This window comes from Arachis duranensis, chromosome 8, assembly GCF_000817695.3.
Source record: "Arachis duranensis cultivar V14167 chromosome 8, aradu.V14167.gnm2.J7QH, whole genome shotgun sequence".
NCBI lineage: Eukaryota > Viridiplantae > Streptophyta > Magnoliopsida > Fabales > Fabaceae > Arachis > Arachis duranensis.
The window spans coordinates 24828265-24836971 of NC_029779.3; the positions used below are offsets into that span (position 1 = coordinate 24828265).

General features: G+C 33.3%; 1 long non-coding RNA gene across 1 annotated transcript; it reads right to left on the reverse strand.

Annotated features, from left to right (window-relative positions):
- Window positions 1-5105: 5105 nt before the first annotated feature.
- On the reverse strand, window positions 5106-7900 carry LOC127741092 (uncharacterized). The gene is made up of 4 exons (XR_008002019.1): window positions 7285-7900; window positions 7116-7208; window positions 6903-7026; window positions 5106-5224 (listed from the first exon to the last, which is right to left on the reverse strand). It is a non-coding gene; the product is annotated as an uncharacterized LOC127741092 (long non-coding RNA).
- Between the last annotated feature and the right edge of the window lie 807 nt (window positions 7901-8707).

Sequence of the window (8707 nt, forward strand, 5' to 3'; positions counted from 1 at the left end):
GCCACGAAGCCCCCTGCTCTCTCTCCTATACAGGTTTCCTTTTCCTCAGCTCAAACCGGCTGCGGATTCAACCCCATCGACGACGGCAAAGGGTCGCGCCGAGGACGACAACGGTGAGGCCCAAGGCACGATGGTGACTTCGCACAGCACGGCGGTGGGACGCAGCTCCGACACCCCTCGCGAGCGCTCTCTCTCTTTCTCCACCGCGGACCTTCTCTCCCTCCGACACATCTCTCCTCATCCGTGGCGGCACAGCCGTGCTGACACGACGGCGCTGACGCGACGACACTAGCTCGACGAGGCTTCCCTTTCTCCACGCTAGCTTTCTCTCCCCTCTGTTCGACCTTCTCAGCAACGACCGGTAGGGCGCGGCGAAGGCGAAGGGCGAAGGCGAAGGGCGAAGGCGACGTCGGAGTTGACCAGCGCCGGCACACCCCCTTCCTCTCTTCCCTCTCCTCTGCCTCCCGTTCTTTCTTCCTTTCTCTCTTTTTCCTTTTTGCTATTGTCGCCATTGCTGTGTTTGGTAATAGGGAGAACAAGGCGGCTAGGGTTGGGTTAGAAGGGGTTAGGGTTAGTATGCTTGATTTTAGGATTAGGGTTTAATTTAGGACAAGTGTGAAATTAAAAATTTTTGGATAACTTAAAATTTGATAATTTTAATTAAATTAGAGTGTAGAGTATTAATTAAAAATTTAATTTAATCTATTAAAATTATATTAAAAAAATATTATTTAATTGTCAACTTAATGATTGACATTTAATCATGTATTCTGATTTAAAAATAAAATAATATAATTAATTATTTTTGTTTATATAAAGTCTTTAATAAATAAATAAATTAAAATTAGCTCATAATATTATTTTTCGAAAGTTCTGGGTCTTACAAATGTCATTAAAATAGAATCAAATTGAGTTGGTTTTGTTTAAATAAGTATTAAAAGTTTAAAAAAATCAAAAAACAAAAAAAAAATTATATCTAAATATACAAATAGAAATGAGCATTTCAATTCTTTCTTTTAATTGATCTTACATATATAAAGTGTGATCTCGAGTTATACAAGGTTTTTTTAAAACTTCAAAACCACCATAGATGATTATCATTATCCACTAGTCATTTTAAGTTTTAACAATCATTTGGATGTCCGAACATAGTAATGTTAGAAAATTATTTTAATTTTTTAATTTATTTATAGATAATACATATATTAATTATAATTATAAATTATACTATTTTAAATTAAATGATTTATATAATGGTGATCTTATTTATTGTTTTAAATGCTAAATTGAATAAATCATTATTACTTTTGATTTGAAATTAAATAAGAATAAAATCGGATATTATCTTTTATTCTTTAGATAATTATCTTTTAGATTTTAGATATATTATATTTTGGACTTTAGATACTATTTTTATTTGGGATTTAGGATTTAATGGATGTCATACTCAAATATAAATAGTGTTTTTAGGGTTTCGATCCCCAACATACTAAAGCCGTCTTTGTCGCTCTTTCTCCATTAAAAGAGTTACCATTAAACCCTAGGGATACAGAAGACTTTGGCCGAAGAAGATCGAAAGAATTATAAGATCTAAATTCTTCTATCATTTTTAATTTTTTATGAATAAAAGTACGTTTTCGCATTATGATATATTTTTTTGGTGACTTTATTATGATATATTTTTGGTGATTTAATATGAATGATTTAAATTATTGAAATTAATTTATTCTAATAAATAGTATCAGAATCATCCATAATTTAATCATCAAAAATATCAGTTTTTTTTATTATTCTTTCGATCGATATATATGTGTATGTGCACGTCATATATAACTGGTATTGATGCACGAGCACAAGGATTAATTTTTTTTAATGCCAATGTTCTGGATTGCAATTCTTTATACACATACATGTATTATGGGTGGTGCTACTTTGCATATATGTATGGCTTTATTATGCCTTTGGTATGGCTTTAATATTATTGTGTGTATATATATTATTGGCCACGCATATATATATTTTACTGTATTCAATTTTTTTAATTTGATATAATAATTGATTTGTTTTGAAATATTAGTATAGATTATTATTATGATTGTTTCAGATTTAATTATATGTGCCACTAATTTGGTGTAAAATTAATTAATAATTTTTTTGGAATATAAAATTATTGTGTATGTAATTTATGCGAATATTAATCGATCCAAAAAAAGATTTATATTTGACCAAGTTATATATACACATTAATAATATGTAAATGATAAAATTATAATGATTGATTTTAATCTTAACAGATAAAAAAATTTTTGACACATGAATTTATTTCACAGTTATAATCATATTTTTCTTTAAGGTCTGAAAAGACATCATTAAGATTTAGTTCCTTTAGGGGATTTAAGTATTTTTTTTATTGTTACATAAGGAAACTAGTAACACTTTTGATTATTATACCCAACTATTTTATAAAGATTTGGTTTTGAAATAAATTGATTGAACATTATGCTGTTAAAGTATCATCTTTTGTGAAAATTGATTTATTTAAAACATAAGAAATATGGTGATATATAATTCACGCGAATATTGGTCAGCCCAAAGAAAGGTTTATATTTGGCCGAATTATATACACATATTGAATGGTAAATACATGTTTGGGTAACTAATTAAGAATAAAGTAATGCTTATTATTTATGCGGACAATAATCAGCCCAAAGAAAGTTTATTGTTTGGCCAAATAATAAACATTACATACTTTTGTTTATTTTCTATTAATTATGCGGTCAATAATCGGCCTAAAGAAAGGTTTTGGCCAATTAATAGAAAATATATGCGGTAATAAATAGGTTGTAAAGTTTAAGTTTTCATGTGCGCATTAAGTCGGTCCAAAGAAAGACTTAATATGTGACATGAATTTTGACAATATTTGATTACTGCAATGAGAGTATCATTTACAGTTAATTTTCTATCCAAAGATTGAAAATTAATGTTGTTCTAGATATTTCAATATAGATTTTTTTTTCATTATTTAACTAATATTTACTACATGTTCTTTTTGTTCTAATCTAGAAACTATGGCTTCAGCTACGAATATTTCTCCACAAATTAGTAGTATTCCTATGCTAAATGGCTCAAGCTTTAAAGTTTGGAATGATACCGTGGAGATTGTCATCGGCTGTATGGATCTGGATATAGCTCTTTGAGAGGAGAAACCCACTTCTACTCCGGAAAATCTCAATGAGGTTAAAATAGAGAAGTGGGAGAGATCCAATCGAATGAGCATTATGATCATGAAACGCTCAATTCTTGAGGCATTTCGAGGCTCAATTACTGAGGATAAAGATATCAAATAGTTCCTGCTCGATTATGGAAGTAGCCTTTTGAGCAAGCTTGTCTCCATGAGGTATAAAGGTAAAGGAAACATAAGGGAATACATTATGAAAATGTCTCATCTTGCTTCAAAATTAAAAACACTAAAGTTAGAGTTGTCTTCAGACTTACTCGTGCATTTTATTTTGATCTCCCTTTCTGCACACTTTGAGCAGTTCAAAGTGAGTTATAACACTTTGAAGGATACTTGGTCCTTAAATTAGCTTATATCTCACTGTGTGCAAGAAGAAGAGAGGCTACAGCAAGATAAGACTAAAAGTGCTAACATGGCTTCATCTTCTTAGTATGAAAGAAAGCGTGATACTAGTGTGGATGTGCCTTTTCAACAGAAAAATGGTAAGAAACATGATCAAATTTCAACCTATTTCTTCTGTAAGAAGGTGGCACACATGAAGAAGGATTGTACCAAATATGTCACTTGGCGTGTAAGAAGGGTATAATTCTTACTTTCGTTTGTTCTGAGGCTAGTTTAAGTTATGCACCTGTTGATACTTGGTGGGTAGATTCTGCTGCTACTACTCATGTAAGTGTTACTATGCAGAGTTGCCTGTGGAGCCGACCGCCAAATGATGTTAAAAGTAGGGATGGCAAAAAACCCCAGCGGGGCGGGTATCCGCGGAATTTACCCGTCACGGGGCGGATATGGGGACGATTTTGTACCCGCGGGGACGGGGGACGGGGCCCCGTATATTAAACGGGACGGGGGCGGGGATAGAGGTCCCCGCCCCGTGGAGACCCGTTTAAACTCCGTTTATGTAAAAAGACTAGAATACCCCATTTGTGTGTACTATGATTTTGTTAAGCATTTGTTATAATTATTGAATTAAGTTAAATATAATTTATATGATTATAATTAAGCATTTGTTATCATCTTCATTATCTTTATTTGCTTTTTCTATTATAATTACTGTGATTTGGATAAGCATTTGTTATAATTATTCTAAAATTTTTATTATTTTACTGATTTTGAATTTTTGGTTAAGCATTTGAGTGCTATACATGTAATTCATAATATTAAAGTAGATATTGATGTAAGTAAAATACTAAATTATATACAATACACTATTTTTTAAATTTTTTTCTAATTTTTTTCAATTTTTATTATTTTTTTATAAAAATCCGCGGATATCCGCGGAGACCCGGGTCCCCGACAGATATGGGGCCCCCGTTACCCGTTATAGTTATAGTTGAAACTATAGGAACCTTTAGATTATGTTTCACGAGTGAATTTTATTTGGTTTTATTAGAGACATTTTATTCACCGTCATTTAGACAGAATTTAGTTTCCATTTTTTGTTTGGACAAATTAGGTTATTTTTGTAAATTCAAAAATAATAAAGTCAGTCTCTTTTATAATTTGAATAATATTTACTCTGGTTGTTTGGTGGGTAATCTATATAGGTTTGATTTGAATTCCTATAATAATGAAATACTGCAAACAGGTACAAAACGAAAAGTAAATGAGAATTCGGGATCATTATGGCACAAACACCTCACTATAAGAATGTCACGCTTCCGACTGCGTCACTCTGATAGAAAGAAGTATTACGACTATTTTATATACTTAATATTAAAATAGGAGCCTATGACACAACACCGTATTGCTGATTTCTTTGAAAACCGGAAATAAATACTTTATCTTAAAAAAAACAAGCATGCATAGATTCATATACAAGACTTCTTACATAATAACTTTTATGTATATATATATAACATACAACTCCTATCCCTCTTACAAAATTGTAATAACAAAGACGAGGGAAGAAAATAATCTAATTAATACAACAACATATAAAACTAAACGCAGTTTAACTCTTCTTAATGCTCCTTCATCCAGTTCCTGAAAAGGTAAAGCTGTAGGGGGTGAGAACCTAACCACACGGTCTCACCACGGAGTTTCAAAGTTGTCATAAAAAGATATTTAATAAGAAAACTATTTTCAAACTCAGTGATTATCATTGCCTTATGAATCTTTTAAAAACCAATAGGTAATCGTTCAAAACATTTTCAAAGAAACAATGTTTAATCTTTCAGAAATTCGAAACATTTCCTTTCTTATAAGAAAATCTTAATCAAAAACAAACCACGCAATCAAACAACACAATCATTAATTCAACACCAAAATTCATTCTCAAATGTAGCACGTCAGGGCAAACACAGGCAAGGCAGACAAGGAAAGCACAAGTTTAGGTAGCAGTTACAGCAAATAGTTCAAGTAGCAGTTAAGAACAGTTTAGCAATTAGGAAAACCAAAATAAGTTCAAACCCAAGCAAAGCATATAAATGCATATGATGCATGCCTGTCCTATAGCTGATGAGGCTCATCTGTCGGTTATCCAGCCAACTCGACAAGTCTTAATTGAACTTAGACAGTCCCCCGACGTGCATCCCCAAGAGTCTATGCATAGCTTTTCTCAAATAATCAATATTGCCCGGTCACACTTACGTCATAGTGTCAACAGAGTATCGAGTTTTCAACCTGGTACACATGGTGGCAAGCCATGGTACTTTATCCAGGGAACCTCGTATCTCAGATAATTCAAAATCATAAGCCGTATGAATAATTCAAAGATCATATCTCAACATTCTCAATCGATATCTCAACATTCTCAACATCATAATCATTCATCAATCCAAATCTCATTTCCAAATTCATTCAAAAACCATATTTCAAAGAAAATTCCCATCATCCTTCTTTCCATTCCGTCCATTAACAATCCCAATTCAAAATATAATTCTTTCTTTGATAAGTAAATCAATCTTAAAACATATAATGTTTAAAAACAAATCTTTTTAATCAATTACTTCAAATAAAATTTCCAATTTTATAAAATTTTGGCAGCATCTCCTCTAAAACTCGGACGCTGCCACCCTTTTCGGGTTCCAACAAAACCAAACCAAACGCCTAGTAATCAGCCAAATCACTTCCAATAATCATTATCACAACAACACTCGATCTAAGGAAGTTACAAAATCTAGAATTCAATCAACCAATCCTATAAATCGCAATTTAAACCAACTTCAACCAACACCATCAATCAATAGTTAAGAATTCTCGGTCTTCTCAACAGTTTCAAACCAAACCATCCCTCAAACCCTTTTCGAATTACTTCCAAAATAGCAAATCGTTTTTAATAAATAAACCATTTTCAAATATCAAGTCCTTTCCAAATTTATTTTAAAATCAAATTCCGATATCAAATCGGGTTTAATATCAAATCAAATTTTAATATTAAATATTTTCTAAAATCAAACTATTTCCAAAATCAAACTAAATGCCAATAATAAATATATTCCAATAATTAAAGGAAAACCACTTTAACAACATCAATCAACTAATCAAAATATCCAACTTTCTCAATCGATCAGTCTATCAATCTAACTAATAATCTCATTCAACCAAAATAACTCAATTCAATTCATAAGACTCACGAAATCACAAAAAATGTATTTTACGCATTAATATCGATTTATAACAACTCTGAAAAGTAAAACAAGTTTGAGAAAAGTGCCCCTACCTCAAAGTCGAAACTCGCCCTTTTCCTTGGCCACCAACGGCAACAGCCGTAACCTCAGCTTTATCCACTATCCGTAGCAGCAACCGCAAGTCTAAGCGCAACACGCAACAACCGGAACTCGAACCTACGTTACCAACCTCTCAAAATCTTTATCAAATTCATAACAGAGCAGACATACACTAGCGGTGAAGGTTTTGAAAAAGATATGCTTACTTAACAAAGGAGAAACATGGAGATGAAGCAATGACAGCAGCTCCGAACTGTCCCTACAGCGGCTTCGGTGATGGCGAAAAACTTCAACAGCAGCTGTAATAACATCTCAGTGATAACAATATCCCTAAAAATTGAAAGGATGGAAACCAAAAGCAAGAATACTCTTTACCAACGGCAGTGGCGGCAGCTAAGAACTCCGACGATGGCTGCGGTAGCGCAAGAGTGGCTCTGTCGATTCAGCAGCAGTGGTGACTTCCTTTTCTCTCTTCCGTCTGCGTTTCTGTTTCCCCTTCCTCACGTCGAATCCTCGTGGTGGCCTAACAACTTCAGAAAGGCGATGTCAGTGGGTAACCCAGCGGCGGCAGAAGATCCTAGCCCCAACCGCGACGCCGTTCCTCTCCTCTACATGCAACAGCTTCGACCTCCCTTTCGCACGCAACATGATGGCTCTCTTCCTCCTCTGGTTCGTGCGATGGTGGCAGCGGGCACGGATGACGGCGAGCCAGATTTCACGGACGGCCGATTCGCTCTCTCCTCTTCGTCGGCGATGTGGTGGTGGTGCGCGATGGTGGCGCATGCGGATAGCTCCTCCTGCTCTGCGACACATTCTCCTCGTTCTTCCGCCATCAGCGACGACGGCGGCAATGACTCGCCGGCGCACTCTCCCCCCTTCTCGCACCCTCTCCTCTCTTTTCTTTCCCTCAGTTGATTTTTGCTATTGCTAAGTGTTGTGTTGTGTTTGATTTTGGAAGAATGGGTGAAGGGTGTGTGGCGGTTGAAAGGGAATGGGAAAGTTAAGGTTAAGGTGATATTTTGGGGATTTAGGGTTTTGGTAAAAATTAGGTATAGGGATAGTTTGGTAATTTTAATAAAATTAGAGCATAAAGTATTAATATTTGAAAAACTAATTTAATCTCTAAAATTACTTTAAAATATTATTTGTGGTATAAAAAATACTAATTGATTCTCAATAAATTACTCCAATTAAAAATACATGGTAATATAATTAATTTTCTTTACCTTTAACTTAAAGTATTAAATGATATAAATTAAATTATCTAAAATCAAATCATATAAAATTTTTATTATTTCATAACTACCAATTTTATAATTTAAATATAGAAAATAATTCAATAATTATAAAATTAGACAAAATTCTAATTTAAATAGCCAAACCTCATTATTTTTCGAATTTCTAGAACTTTAATCATGAATAGAAAAATAATCCATAAGTATACAGTTCGGATAAAAACTTTAATTTATTTCAAATCTAATTAATTGCCTTTAATTATTTTTACTAAAAATAATTTCTGAAATTAAAACTATAAATAAATATATAATTTAAGATTAGTTTAAAATAGGAGTTTTCAAAAGTCTTGAGTCTTACATTTTCAAGTCTTTTAAAGCTGAAGTTGAACTTCAACTTGGGAAAAAAATTAAAGCTGTCAAATCTGATCGTGGTGGTGAGTACTACAGAACATATAACGGTTCAGGTGAGCAACATCCCAAGCCTTTTGCTCTTTTCCTAAAGGAGTGTGGTATTGTTCCACAATATACCATGCCAGGCAAACCTAGCATGAATGGTGTTGCAG